Source organism: Triturus cristatus, chromosome 10 (assembly GCF_964204655.1).
Source record: "Triturus cristatus chromosome 10, aTriCri1.1, whole genome shotgun sequence".
In the NCBI taxonomy this organism is placed as follows: domain Eukaryota; kingdom Metazoa; phylum Chordata; class Amphibia; order Caudata; family Salamandridae; genus Triturus; species Triturus cristatus.
The window spans coordinates 1,201,251,168-1,201,267,601 of NC_140593.1; positions in this window are offsets into that span (position 1 = coordinate 1,201,251,168).

The window sequence follows — 16,434 nt, forward strand, 5'->3', positions numbered from 1 at the left end:
TGGAACATAGACCTGGGACTGACCATGCCAATGCAGATGGACTCTCCAGATATTTCCACTTAGAACATGAAGACTCAACTGGTCAAGGTTAGTTTAATGTCCCTAAGTTTGGGGGTGGGTTGTGTAGGAGAGTAGGGTCTGCTTTCTATGTTCATCCCCACTTTTTGCTTTTGCTTTACTGGTTTTCGACTTAGATGTGGCTGTGGGCCTGCTAATCAGACCCACAGCCCTGCTGTTCTCTCTCTAAATTGATACTATGTACTTTAGGTGCATAACCCATTTGGATAGGATCACCTTATTGGCCCCTGTACAGTGTACCCTAGGTACCCAGGGCATAGGTGTACCCTAGGCCTAACAGGGGCTGCAGCATGTATTATGCCACCCCTGGCCTGGCCTTCCATTTTGACACAACTGGCTGATCACTCAGCTAGGGCAAGGTCGTGTAATCACCCCTTGCTTAGGTGTAGTATTCCTATACCTAACTTACATATAGACACATGTGTACCTATCAGCCACTCCTATGGCAGGCTTTAACAATCCTGGAGACAGAGTGCTTGGTAACATGTGAGATGGTGCTCTAGCATGAGCTGAGCCTGTCTGCAGCTTTCGGAACCATGTCCTTATAGCTGTTCTATGATATAGCCTACCATATACTCTTAAAGTGCCTTATAATCTTAAACGGTTATGGTAACTATGGTTTGGCTTTATCGAAACATGTCGTGTAAGGTGTCTAACACTGTGGAATAATACCCCCATACCATTTCTGGACATGAGGATATTATTCCTCCCTTCTAGAGGGAGAGACATGTTAAAATCATACTTTACTGTTAGCCTCTGACCAAAAGCCTCAGCATCACAAAATGGATGCTGCTGCCACAACACAAGTCTGACCTCCTGCTGCTGGGAGTGATCCCGGCAAGGGAGGCTTGGACAATAGGTTTCCTGCCTTGGGAGGTGCTAGCACCACCCCAGACAGGCCTTAGTGTATTGGGGCAGGGAGGGATGAATAGAATGAGACATGCCTGGGGCACACCAGGTGTCCCGTGCATAGTCCAGTTCAAACCGGTGCTGGGGCACTCCAGCCCCAGTCCTGGCGCGAAACTGGACAAAGGGAAGGGGGTGTAACCACCCCCCTCCCAGGTCCCACCCATAAGGCGTGACATAGCAGGTATCCCAGCCCCCCAGATTAGTATAAGAGTGGGAGTTGGGCCTCAAGACTTTAGATTATCCTGAACCTGCAACTTGAACAGAAACTCTGGACCTTCGACATTCGACGAAAGAAGAAGACTGAAGAATCTCCCTTGTGGCCAAGGAGTGGCTACCCTGTGCAAACAGGCACCATCAAGAGACTACCCTTTGCTTTGCTAAAGTTCTACGAGGGACCGACTGCAGAGCCCGACCAGAGCCTTGACTTCCAGACTTCTCCGACCCTGATCCACATCCACAGCAGAGCTGAGATCCGTGGAGGCGACGAGAGACGTGGGACCGGCTACCTGGGAAAAGTGGCTAGTCTCTTCAAGCGCAGCTTCTGAGGCACCCTCGAAGTTGTGCACCGGAGATTGAGAAGCCCCAACCCCAAGCACCATCTGCACCGAAGACCAGCCCCCCACACTCCACGAGTCCTGCGTGGGGCCCTTCTGCATTTTCCTGCTTGCCGCGTATGTCCGGTTGCTTGCCCGCTGGCTAGTGGCCTTTGTGACGACGCATCCCGTAATCTTCAGCGCTGGTTTGGCTCCTCCAGACTGGCTCCTGCTTCTTTGAAAAAGAGAAGCACCCCAGACCTTCCTGGTCTGCACCAGAAGCAAGTCCTCCATTCTTCGTGGGTTCCGCTTGCCAAGGCTTGGTGAGTCCTAGTCCAACTTCGACGCCGCCGACAGCAAGAGCCTTCGTGGGACAGCTCGCCTCCTGGTCCTGGTCGTCCTCGACGTTCCCTGGTCCTCGTGGCTGCAGCGACAAGCTTCACCTTCACCTGCAATCTTCACGACATCGTCTGGTTCCTTCCTGGTTCCACGTGGTCACTGGCTAGTGACCTTGACTCTGTCCCTTCTGCTTGCAGGTCTCCTCTCTTCTTGATCCCAGCCTTGGGATCCACCGGACACTCTTCACTGACTGCCTGTCAGCAACTTTCCTTCAGGCATCCATAGAAGTCCACGACGAAACCCGACGCAAGTTCACACCTATGCACCCGCAGCCTGTGGGCTAGGTAACTTGGGTACTTCGGTGCTCACAAGGGTAGTGACTATCCTAGGGTCTAGTTTCCGAGTCTCGACTCTCTAGCTGCTTTAGAAGTGTCCTTAAACTGTTAATTGCTAACAACTACTATTTCTATCGACTTTTACGCATTACGCGTGAGTGTTTCCACTCTGCACCTGAATCCCGTGGGCCTCCCACTTCCTAACTGTTGCTAGTGTAGTGTAGCCCCAGCGATTCCCTAGGCCTAGGCCTATCCTATTTCCGTGACAGTGGTCCTTATACCACTTACTTAGTATATGGTTTGCGTGGCCCCTAGGGCCTAACTGTATTACTTACCTGTGTGACTTAATGTATGCTTAAATAAGACTGTGGTGTACTTACCTCTAATCTCATAAAGAGTGCTGAGGGTTTGACTAGAATAAATACACTTTATTTTATATATACATCTGTTGTGGTGTCCTTTCATTTGGTATTCAAGGGATTATATATGGTATCACAGCTGGCTTCACATGCCATTCAGAGTTTAGCCTAAGACTGCTCTTGTCCATGCTACCACTAGGATAGCTGGTCTATAAGGTTGACTTTACAACCAATCACCATAAGGGTATTTGGACTGATATAAGGTGTACACTAGAACTAGTGACATCATACATCAGGCCAACTTCTCACACTCCTGGCATTTTGTTGGATCATAATGATGCTGAGCACACCATATGTAAAATCTTTTCCACTTACAGAAGTAGGAATGTCTTGTCGAAGGCCTCCTGGCTTCCTTCAGTATGGACATACACTCTTGAGGGAGGTTCAGATGTCCATACTGGAGGACTTCAGGAGCCATGCTGTTAAGCTCAGCGAGGGAAGGCTGGGATGGTAAATCTTCCCCTGCATCTTGGATAACAAGCCCGGCCTGCACGGCAGCCGTTTGTGGGGGCGGATCGACATGTGCAGGAGATCCGTGTACCACCACTGCCTCGGCCAGTCCGGTGCTATGAGGATCATCTTGGCAGATGAATTCTGCAGCTTGGTCACCACCTTGGGGATTAGTGGGAGAGGCGGAAAAGCGTACACAAATGTCATTGACCAATTGATCAAAAGGGCATTCCCTAGGGATCCTGGTCGATGGTATCTTGAGGCGAAGCCTCGGCATTTTGTGTTGTGCTCGTCCGCGAAGAGGTCCACTTGCGGACGCCCCCATTCCCCGAAGATGTCTTCTAACACCTCGTCGTTTAGTACCCAGTACTCTGGTTCTTGAAAATGACGACTGAGTAAGTCCGCTTGCACATTGAGTTCTCCTGGTAGGTGCACCGCTTTCAACGAGATGTTCCTTGCTAGGATCCAGTGCCACAGGGACTGAGCTTCCAGCGAGAGCGTCCTGTATCGAGTACCCCCCTGCTTGTTCAGGTAGTACATTGTGGTGGTATTGTCCGTCTGTACTAGAATGGTACTCGTCTTGATCGCAGGCAGGAACGCTTTGAGGGCTAGGTGGACTGCCCTGATCTCCAGCATGTTGATGTGGTACAACTGCTTGCTGCTGGACCACCGTCCCTGAGTCTGCAGAGACCCGAAATGCGCACCCCAGCCTTGAAGGGATGCGTCGGTGATTAAGGTCTGAGTTGGGGGTTCTTGATGGAAGGGGATCCCCACTTGTAGATTCAGTGGCTTCAGCCACCACTTGACTGACTGCCTGGCCGCTGAGGAAAGGCAAACTTTTTCTTCCCACAGGGAGTTCCTTTGATCCCATTTGTCCTCGAGATCTTGCTGGAGAGGACGCATCCTTAGCCTGGCATTGGGCACTAGGAAAAGGCAGGATGCCATGGCCCCTAGCAGAGATGAGATTTGTCTTGCCGACGACAGATTGTTGGATAGAATCTGCCTGCCCTTGAGGATAATGGATGACTGTCTTTCCTCCGAAGGAAACACTTTTCCTACTACGGAGTCTATAGTTGCACCCAGGTAGTGGATCCTCTGTGTTGGTGAAAAATTGGACTTTTTGGCATTCACTCTGAGACCCAACTTGCGACATAAGTTCAGGCAAAGCGACAGCTGCGATCGAACACTCTGAGGTGATGGACCCTTTATTAGCCAGTCGTCTAGGTAGGGATAGACGAAGACTCCTGCACGCCTCAGAGCAGCCGCTACTACTGCCACGCATTTTGTGAATACTCGAGGAGCTGACTTCAGGCCAAATGGAAGAACCTTGAACTGATAGTGAGAGTTCCCCACCGCAAACCTGAGAAATTTTCGATGATTCCGTTGGATGGGAATATGGAAATATGCGTCCTGAAGGTCCAGCGAACACATCCAATCGCCCAACCGGAGAAGAGGATATATTTGGTGGAGCGCCAGCATGCGAAATTTTTCCTTTCTTATGTGTTTGTTCAGTATCCGTAGGTCCAAAATGGGTCTGAACTCTACCTTCGCACTCCTTTTTTGAATCAGAAAGTATCTGGAGTAAACTCCCTTTCCTCTTTGGTTTTTGGGTACTTTTTCTATTGCAGATTTGAGCAGAAGAGTCGCCACCTCTTCTCTGAGCTGCCTTAGATGCTGGGACGAATGAACAGGAGGAATCGATGGAGGGTGGCTTCGGAAACGAAGCGAGTACCCATGCCGCAGTATATTCAGAACCCACTTGTCCTTTGTGATGGATTGCCACTCTGGAAGATGATGCGCAACACTTCCTCCCACCGGAGCGGTGGACAGCATTGGAGGAAGCGGTTCCTCATTGCTTCCCTGGAGCCTTGTTTCCAGCGTTTGACTGCCTGTTGTTACCACGTCCCCTGGATGGTCTGCGGGACTGGTACTGCTGTTTCTTTTGACCTTGCTGGTCCTGGTTCTTCTGCCACTGAGGGGTTTGAACCCTCTGCTGGTAGTTACGCCGGTCATTTCCCCTGCGGCGTCGAAACTCTTTCCTCTTTTCAAGCCCGACGGCTTTCATGGTCTCCAGTTCTGCCTTCATACGGGCCATTTCTTCGTCTGCATGAGACCCAAAAAGTGAACTGCCCGAGAAAGGCAGATTTAGTATTCTCGCATGCGCTTCCGGCTTCAAGGCCGTCAATCTGAGCCAAGATGATCTTCTGGCTGTGATTCCATGGGCATAAGAATGCGCTGCTAGGGTTGCCCCATCCGCCGCTGCACTTATGACCTAGTTAGAAACCAGACTTCCCTCGTGCAAAATTTCCTCAAAGTCCCGTCTATCCTCAGATGGAACTTTTTCAATGAACCTCTGGAGAGAGTCCCACAATGATCTATCATAGCGCCCCAGAAGCGCTGAGGCGCTGGCCACCTTTAAGCTAGAAGATGCCGAACCGCAAACTCTCCTCCCCCAAGAGTCTTGCGTCTTACTGTCCTTATCTGGGGGCACCGTTGAAGACCCTGCTACTGCATGTGTCTTCCTGGCAGCAGCGGTGATGACAGAATCCGGTGGAGGATCTGATCTTAGGAACAGAGGATCTTCCGGAGCCGGACGGTACTTTTTTAGAATCCGCGCCGGTGCAGATTTGGTGGTCGCTGGCGTGAGAAAAATATCCATTACTGGTTGTAGCAAACCAGGGACTAACGGCAACAGTGGGCGTGACACTGCTCGTTCATGAAGAGTTTCAAAGATTATGGAGGAGGTGATCTCCTGAACCGGCATTGGGATATTTAATTTTGTAGCTCCTCTACACAACACTTCCTGAAAACTAGAGATATCATCCACCGGAGATACCCTGGAGGGTGGTGTCTCCGAGAGTGTCGGCGAATAATCCCTTCTGGATGATCTAGATGACGGGAGGAGGAAGGGGTCCTACGGCGCCTTCTCTCCGATCTGGTCGACTCTCTCCTGTGGGAGGAGGATCTGGATCGCCTCCTTGGTGTTCGAGAGCGATGTCGAGATTCTCTTCCCCGAGAACGTGATCTGACCGGTCTCGCTGGAAAGTCCATGTCTCTTAACCTTGTTAGTGAGGCCTTAACTGCGTAAGCCATAGCCGAGTCCTGAGGCATCTCTCTTGCGGGACTTTGAGGTACAGCATTTCCCTCTTCCAGCGGACTATTTTCTCTTGCAGGCACTGGAGATTGATGCACAATTTCCGGTGACTCGGATCTTGAACTCGAGCCCTCTGATCCTGAAGGCGAGATAGATATAAGATGTGGTGAATCATGTTCCAAAGTTGTATATACCAGTCTATGAGGGGATTTGCGCCTTGAGACTGGCCGGATCGTAAGGCGAACATGCGACACCTCCTGAGAACCCTCTGCAGAGGGCCGCCTCGACGGTGATAGGCCTATCACCGGAGACCTGGGACTTGACTCCTCGATGATCAATGGAGATTTTTCTTGCCTCGACGTCGAGAACCTCGTCGTCGACGGAGGGCTTGGTCTGAACGGAGGTCTAGACCCCGACGGGGAATCTCGCCTCGACGTTATGGACTTCTCCAAAGCCTTGGAGACCTGCGAGGACGGAGGCACCTGCCTCGACGTCGACTCCGACGGAGGCTCCTGCCTCGACGTCGGTCTTGATGGAGGCGCCTGCCTCGACGTCGAATGCTCCGACGACGAATGCCTCGACGTCGCAATTCTCTTCGCCGACGATCGATCTTTCCTCGACGGCGATCTTGGTCTTGACGGCGATCTTGGTCTCGACGTCGACGTAGACTTCGGAGTCGAACGCCTACGAACCTCTTGTGACGTCGACTGATCTCTCACAGTCCTCGGCGTCGAATGATGTCCTTCCTTCGACGTCGAACGACGTCTCTGTTTCGAATAAAATGGACCATGCGAACATCATCTCAGAAATGTCGGAGTCCACAGTCTGTCAAGAGTGTTAACAGATAGTAAACTGCCTGAGGCTATTAAACACTTCTTCCACACTTAAAGAGTTTAGCAGAGAATGCGCGCTTTTTGGTCTTCATGCCGTGCATCGCGCTGTATGTCATTACAATACCTTTTTGTTTAAAGGGTAAAGAGATGGCCAATCAGCTTTTGAATATGTACATACCAGAGTACCATAACCTCTTGGCAGTGCCCAGAAATTAAAACAGTTTTATCTGCTTATTCGGAGACAAGCACCATGCAGCCACAACTCATGTGTGTCACAATTGAAAATTATGCTGCAGTTATGTCACTGTTTTATGTCAATGTTGATCTCGCTACAATACCCTTCTTGTATCAATTATTTTCGACCCAACCATGGAATCTTTCTACCTCTCGCTTCCTGCCTGCCTCACTCTCTTTTTCGCGGATGTCATGTTTTCTTTCACACTCATCATAAATTACCGACATGTCACTCTTGAATGACAAATTCGGCCACGGGATGGTGATGGGAATCAAAATATTGTTTCACTCGCTCATGTCACTGCGCGGTTCGAGTTTTCTCTTGTAAGCATTAGTGTACATTAGTTGGCTGTCAGTGTCACACGGTTGCCAGTCCCTGAATCCAGCAAGAAAAACTTTTCTTTTTAAAATTGCTCTATAGCCATGGGCCCGTATTTTACATCAAGGGTGGTGTTCTTGAACAATGAGCCGCCCTTGGCGGCGACCCCACATATGGTCGACAAAACCGTTTTTCTCAGTAGCTCCTTGAGATATGTTCAGCATGTCTGTCTCTTGTGAACCATAAATACAAAAGCTAGGCAATCGAAAGAGCTGTCTTATTCACTGACTCATTATTATATGAAACCTGGCTACTTCATGGACTTATGCATACACTGCCATCGGCGCCCTTTGGAACCAGTCCTCCACCCTTGTCATCTCACATGGTAATTGTGGGCATGATTTTAGTGTGCAGTGTTGTGTCAAGTACGGATCCCGCGTCAGTCAGAAATGCCATACTTTGATCACAATCTGCCGTGTGACTGTATATTAGTAAACAAGCCTAGACGAACTCTCTTACCCTCTCCCGTGAATGTTTGATTCCTCATGCATTTAAGGGACGACAAGCAAGAAGGCACCGGACTGCGGGAGGCTGGGGGCAGGATGAAATTCCTTCACACCTAAAGCGAAAATGAAACCATTACTCCAGAGCAAATAAAGTCGCATTGCGAGCCGCCGATTTATATTTCTTCCTTACTAAACGCAGCATCCAGCCTGCAATACACCAGCGCGTCCACCGCCCATTTTTACCACTATTCTCAACGCGATGCAAGTGCTCGCTTTAACCAATTCCGGACTGCGGGGACGGGGGGGAGCGAGAAGGCACCGGACTGAGATGGGGGGAGTGAGAAGGCACCGGACTACAGGGTGGGGGGGACGGGAAGAAATTGCCTTGGGCAGAACGTGAAAATGAAATCATGCCTGCTCCACAACTAGCGTAGGAGGGAGCCTTGAGGGTGGGTCCAGTGCCGCTTCCGGGATCCTATTGGCCAATAGCATACGAGTCAGGTGCTCAGGACGCGCCTCCTGCCCCGGAATGTGCCATCAGGCGGCCGTTTTGGATTTGCTAAACCGGTATCTCAGTGTAATCGAAGCAATCCGACACCCATTGTACCTAATGTACAGAATGCTGAAAATAATTCTAGACTCACTCGAAAAACATTTTGAGTAATACGTAATTGCTCCTATTGCATTATCTTTGTAAATATTTTGAAGCATTCTTTTTACGGATTAAACAAGATATTACAAGAATCCTATTGAAATAAAAAAACAATGCATTTTCTTCCGTTTGCTTTACCTAACAATGCCATTAGCTTTCCATTAACTTCCAACCCTGCCCTTCAAAGATGGCCGCCTTCATTGCAGTTATCTCCAGGAAGTAGGCGCAGCTGGTAGCCGGTGTAACTCCAAAGCTCGGAGCACGATCCCTCCGCAATGCAGACAGACTGTGGGAGGGGGAGGGAGAGAAGGACGGGAAGAAATTGACTTGTGCGTAATGCGAAAACACGAAACGAGCTTGCAACGCAGTAAAAAAAAAAAGGCACATTTAAACCGAAGTAAAGAAAAATAGACTGTGCAGTAAAGGGGCTGATAGCTATGGAAGGACACAAATGACGACATGGCCGTCATGGGGAGGGACTAGGAAGCTGAAAACCAATCAGAATGCAGCATTTAGGATGTAAGCCAATCCAAAAGATGGGCGGAGAGTGGGCGGAGCTTAAATGAAGCTTCCCTACTATAGTATATACTGCATGTCTCAACGAGACAGCGCAAGCGCTGCCTAGGCGAGGCCTAAAAAGAGGCGGACCATGGCCGGGAAGACCAGCTGCATTCACAATGGGGGGTGTCATCTGCAAGTGGAGCGCACCTGGGGACGTGCAAGCGATGTTCTCAATGATACAGGCCGCTCTTGCAAACATCAACGGTAAGATTCACTCTCTAACATACAGAGTGGACAGCATGGCAGAGCGCCTAGACAGGCACACAGAACGGATCGACATGGCAGAACGCCGCATTTCCGAGGTTGAAGACTCCCACACACAAATGGAGACCAGGGTGGGAAAAATGGACAAGCAGATGTCAGTGTTAATGGCCGGGGCTGAGGATGCAGAGGCGTGCCCCCGACGAAACAACAGCCGCCCGGTGGGATTGGCGGAGACAACCAACACAGGCCCTATGGAACGGTACATGGAAAACCTGCTTATAACTCTACTGGGCCGAGAAACTTTCTCAGATGTTTTTATTATCGAGGGAGCGCACAGATCCCTAGCTCCACCACCGCCGACAGGTGCACGACCGAGACAAATAATAGCCAAGCTTCTAAATTACAGGGACCGAGATGCGGCCCTCTGCAAGGCCCGAGAACTAGTTAACCTGAGACACGAGGGTATGGACATCTCACTCTACCCCGACTTCATGCCGCTTGTCCAAGAGGCGAGGAAAAAATGTGTGTCTGTGAAGCAAAAACTCCGTGACATGAACATACCCTATGCAATGCTGTACCCTGCCAGGTTACGTGTGACGGGTGGTGGGAAATCAAATATATACGATGATCCTAAGGAGGTGCAAAAATACCTGCAACAGAAGGGATCCCAGGTTTCACACAGATGATCACCTAGAGGAGGACCGGATGAGCAGGCGACCACATCTGACGTGGAATAACGAGGGGCCACTCACGAGCCAAGCTTTGGATCTGCACCACTGCAAGTCACAACACTGAGTAGAAACTGCATGTCAGACCTGTTGATACCACACACTGGAACTCGGAGAGTACATGGGAGCTGCGCTAAATAGGAAGCAAGGTCTCCTGATGCCAGCCGTGGCGCCATACGAGCTGGTGCTCCAACACGTATCCCAGATGACAACCGCCTGTTCACGCGGTTAATGGACACAGCTAAGTGGACCTCATGGGCTGGGAAGTTATAGTTGGTTGAATTATATAGTAGGGTTAAGACTGTCTTAGGCTACAGGGGTAAATGGAGATGGGTTCATGGAGCTAGAGGACTCTCCTGACACTAGGGGGCTCTCTTAAGGACTCTGTGGTGCTTTAAAATCTGCCTCTAAGGCGGCCACCCATGTGATCTTCATCACAGGACATTCAGGGCGGCGGCTCCTGCCCACTTGTGTACAACACAAATAGTTAATTGTTTTTTCTTATTTTTGTATTGGGGGAACATGTTAGGGAAACTTAAAGTTTTTGGGCTTTTCTCCGCTAAATGGGGGACAGCGGGTTGGGGGGGTGGGGTTTTATTTAAAAAAACTGGTCAGAGTTTACACAGCTGCTCAGGGACTGTACATATAGGGTGCATACCAGAAAACACTGGCTGGATCTGAATGAGAGGAACTGACGCTAATGGCTAAAAACCCTAAACGCACTAGACCCCTGGCGTTTCTGACCTGGAATGTGAGGGGCCTACAAAATCCACAGAAAATCCGGAAGGTACTAGCATACCTAAATCTCCACAAGATAGATGTGGCCTGTCTACAAGAAACGCATCTTACTACCATCACAGAGGGGAGGGTGGGCGCAAGATGGGCAGCGTATCGCATGGCGTCCTCCTACTCCACCTATGCTAGAGGAGTCCTGCTCCTAATTAGACCCGGCAACCCATTTACAGTTATCAAGGCTCTCAAAGATGACCAGGAGTGCCATGTTATAGTACAAGGAAACTTTGGAGGTACGGCGCTGACAGTAGTCACTACATACGGCCCAAATACTGATGACCCGCTTTTCTACGCAGACATCTGGGCTAAACTGCGCAAACTACCACCCACCGCCACTGTTTGGGTGGAGATTTCAACACGTCTCGACCCGGCACTAGACAGATCCACAGGCAACGACCGGTATGGGAAGCAATCGGCTAAAGCGCTAAGAGATGGTATGATAGAATGCGCAATAATTGACCTATGGCGCCTCAGACATCCTGGCCGCAAGGATGGCACTTGCACATCCTCGGCGCACAACACATGGTCGAGAATAGATTTCTGGCTGACAACACACGATATTAGCACATGGACCACACAGATAGAGCACATGTCAAGGACATTGTCGGATCATTCACCTGTCCGCCTCGCGCTTGATATCCCCACACACACCCCACGCCAATTTACTTGGCGACTGCAGCAGAGCGCCCTACTAGATCAGGTCTTTCGTGCAGAGCTGCACCGGGCTATTGAGGACTTTTTCGACTTAAACACGGGCTCCGTGAGTAGTGCAAAAACACTCTGGGAGGCCTTTAAGGTCACAATTAGAGGCCATTGCATAGGTAAGCATGCGGGCATCTTGAAAGATATCCAGCAGCAACTGTCAAAGGCAGAACGTGATATCCAACAATTAGAAGCAGCCTTCGTAGCCACGCAAAACCCCTCACTGTTAGTGGACATCCGGAACCAGATCGATATATATAATGAACGCGTCGCTGATGAGATCAAATACATCTCGCGTAGATATACTGCATGCACTTACAGTGAAGGGGGGAGACCAGGAAAGGCACTATCACACAGAATTCGCTCCACGCATACGGCAGCCTACATCACGCAGGTCACAAATACACACAGTCAACTTGCATATGACACACCAACGATCTTAGACAGCTTCACCGACTACTACACCTGCCTTTACTCCATGCATTCGACCACATCCCCACCCGAAATTAACCAATATCTTGATGACATTGCATTTGCGTGGCTATCGGACAATCACCGCAAATTCCTCGGCCACCACATCACACAAGACGCGATTGTGGAGGCAATCAATTCCCTCCCAAATAATAAAGCACCTGGCACAGACAGACTCCCCGGGGAATTCTACAAAGAATTTAGAGACATATGAATCCCACACCTGGCCGAGATGTTTTGAAGAGTCATATGAGGTCGGCGTCCTCCCGACCTCGCTGAGAGAAGCGTTACTGAAAGCTCTCCCTAAACTGGATAAAGACTTGACTGACTGCGGATCATATCGTTCACTATCCTTAATAAACATTGATGTCAAAATCTTAGCTAAAATGATCGCGACACGTATACAGCTACTGATCCGCAATCTGGTATTACCAGACCAGGCGGGTTTCCAATCGACCAGATCCACGACGCAAAACCTACGCACCATTTTTACCATGTTTCACCATTTACACCCCGATCTGCCTGCTACTGCGGCGCTACTAGATGCAGTGAAGGCTTTCGACTCTGTGGAGTGGGTATTCATATTCACCGTTCTTCGTCGGATGGGTTTCCCAGAACCCTTTCTGCGATGGATGGCACTCCTTTACACTGAGCCCAGCACACGTATCAGAATCAACGGGAATACTTCCACCCCGATCAACATCAGCCGCGGAACCAGGCAGGGTTGCCCGCTTTCACCACTTCTTTTTACGTTAGCACTAGAGCCCCTAGCCTGCAAGATTCGCCAACGACGAATCTGCCTTGCAATTCCACCTCCGCCCCCCATTGACATATCTCTTTATGCAGACGATATGGTTCTTTATACACGCCACCCGGATTTACATTTAAACTCGCTCATCAGAGAATATATCCGGTTTGAACACTACTCGGGACTCGGAATTAACTGGGACAAATCAACGGTCATACCTCTTACACCCGCCACAACCCAACCCGACCAGGACTTTCCGCTACAATGGCACACTAATCCTGTAAAATACCTAGGCGTATGGGTGCACCGTGACCCAGAAACAGTGATTAAAGAAAACTATGGCAGGGCCATGACGAAATTAGAAGAACAAGTGGATCATTGAATACGATTGCCACTGTCCCTGGCGGACAGGATTGCTATACAAAAGATGATAGTCCTACCAAAATGTTTATATTTACTTATGAATATCCCGCTATGGCTTACACAAGCCTTCGCTTCCAAATTGAGATCCGCCATGCAGCGGCTCACATGGGCTGGGAAACAGGCGAGAGTGGGCTGGAAAACCTTAACCAAACCATATCACCAGGGGAATTTGGGGCACCGGACCTTCAACTATATTTTTATGGCACGCAAGCACAACATGCCCATTACTGGCTACAACCACATGCGCACATACCCCACATAGCAGTGGAACACAAAAGCGTGCTCCCTTCCCCACTGATTGCTTACATCTCTGACCCGAAGAAGCACACTCCACGAGACATAATACACCCTGTGCTCTGCACGTCGAGAGCGTGCAACACGCTAGCACATTGGGCACAGAAACTCCCCATATATGCTCCTGCATTACCCATAGCCCACCATCCGCGAATCACAGTTACCCAAGAAAAAAACATGCTCACTTTATTGGAAGACATGGGCCTCACTGAAATGAGCAAAATCTTCCCACAAAACCGATTTATCCCACAAGACGAGCCGTCTCTTAGTTCGCACCGTGGACCGCTGAAGGTATTTGCCTATTTACAACTGCTCATGGCTATCAAGGAACTACTCCCAACATTTCCGAGCGAGCCACCCCAACTTCACGCCCTACAACTCCTATTAAAAGCATGAACAAGGCAGGGCCTGGTCACGCGTCTGTACAACACATCCCAGGGAGAACAAATCCCGACTCAGAATAAATCAATCCAGAGGTGGGAGGAGACGATAGGTGACACTATAGCTGAAGGAGATTGGGAGTATAGCTGCACCCAACTGCACCTACTGACATCCAACTGCAACATCCACATTATTCATTTTAAATTCTTGCACCAAATATATTATACTCCTGTTAAACTATACATATACGGTCTCCGTGCAGATGATAAGGGTAAGTTACTTACCTGTAATCCTAGTTCTCTTCCAGGGGTATCCTCATCAAAGTCATAAGCACTGAATATTCCCGCCCATGTGCGGGGACCCCGGAAATAATAAAATCATATATGTAAAAAACATACATATATACAGCTCTGTATATGTATAAACATATATTATTTTTTCCCAAGCAAATGCAGCCCCTAAAAAAGAAGGCTAGGCAATGTATAAATACACATCCAATAATACATATAGGTATAATAAAACACCTAAATCTCTTTTTTTTTTTTTTTAATGAGGTAAACACTCATGAGAAAGCAAAAAAGAGAAAACTGTGGGAAACACAGATCTACAACACATTGCTAGCCTGCAGGCTGCATTGCAATACAATACCATAGAGACTGAAAAGCCCTGTATAGGTAAAAACTGGCACCGTGCCTTTAAGGCAGCCCTTTAATTTAAAGAACAATGGTCCTTAGCCTAAATTGAATTGGAAAAGAGCTGTTGCAACATAGACTACAATGAGACCTATGTGTATTCTTCCTAAGTCCAGCCGGACAAAGGAACATTTATTCTAAGGTATTCATAGAGATAAGGAAATGAAGAGTAATTAAACAAGGGCACAATCCTGTACCAAGTTTTCAAAAGAGGAGACAAGGAAGTCAGATTTAAGTAGAAGAAAATAACAGGCAAAAGGTTTTTTGGAGCAAACAAAGGGGCTTACAAAACAATAAACAACTCAAGTAAGCACAACCCAGCAGAAACCACAAAACATTTCCACAGTGGATAAAATTGTGGTACTGTAATAGAAAGTCGACGACGTTTCGATCCCAAGCTCCTAATACTGTGGGATCATCATCAGGACTAAAATTTGAGAAGGAGTTGCCTGGTATATATTGGCAATGCCTGTTAACATGAATTTAGGAAAAAGGGGGAGAAAAAACAGACAAAACAAATTTGTTCAGCAGTTCGATTTGGCGTACATTAAAACAACAGTTGTGAGGTCCAAGGACGTGCCTCATGCTTATGGTGAGTGTTGACGCTTTTTAGAAAGTGCGGAGGAAAACATCCATTAAGTAGTGCTCGGCGTCGCCGCTGAAGAAGCTGAAACTCAGGTGAGTCGTGGAGGTAGTGGTTCGCGTGCGTGGCCAGGTTGGGTTCATGTGACTAGATGCTGATCATGCGCTGAGCATCGTTGGTGAAATCATGCCTTTGGTTTGAAGGAGTTGATTAAGACTTGGCCGAAGAAGTTGTAAGGTGGATTTACAAAGAATACGCAGTAAAATAAACCAATATACCTAAAAGTATCGGCGAGAGAAATTAGTCTGACCTCGCAGCAGGGCTCGAATGGGCAGGGCGATCAATTGCAGTAGGCGGACGCTGTGATTGGGAGGGAGAGGGAAGTTTGAGAAATGCGAAAAACGGGGAAATGCAAGGGCCGTGATTGTGAAGTCTGGCGGCTTACCGTTTAAACAAAAAGGATAATGTTCCGATGGAGCAGTTAATGGGACGCGGTCATCCGCGTGAATATTTGGCGATAACAACAATGGCTGCGTCTTGTTTAGGGTTTACAGAGCTACAGTTAGGGGGGAAAAGGGAGAAGAATAGCGAGGAACGGGAGATGAGGACGTGGTGTCCAGCCAGGGGATAAATCGAAACAGGCTTACCTGCTAGGGTTGGCTCTGCGGGGGATAGTACGAGAACGTCCAAATGGAACAGCGAACGGCAGCTGCAATGGCTGTCCGTTAATGGATACGAGCTGAGTGGGAAAGGAGGAGCTCATTAGAGGACGTTTAGGGATGTGATGGTAACGGGTGTATTTGGTCAAGTGAGCGCTTACCTCAACAGAGTCTCAATGGGACGTGTGTTGGCGTCCGATGCGGCCTTCAATGTGGACTGGGCTCGGAGGTATTGGTGCGGTTTAAACACCGCAAGAGAGTGAAAATGGAGGTAGGACTACGCGAAGAACCGTGTAAGGGAGTGAAAATAGTGATAGGACTGTGCCAGGAAGTGAAACGATAGCAGGGGACATTGTGGAGTGGGAAAAAGTGAATGTGACTGTTTAAAACAATGCGGTTATACTTGTTACGATCAACATGAGTCAATTACAAAAGCAAGTGATTAACAAAACCAAAGTTGGATTCAAAACAAGATAGTTCAGTTGGGCTACCTTT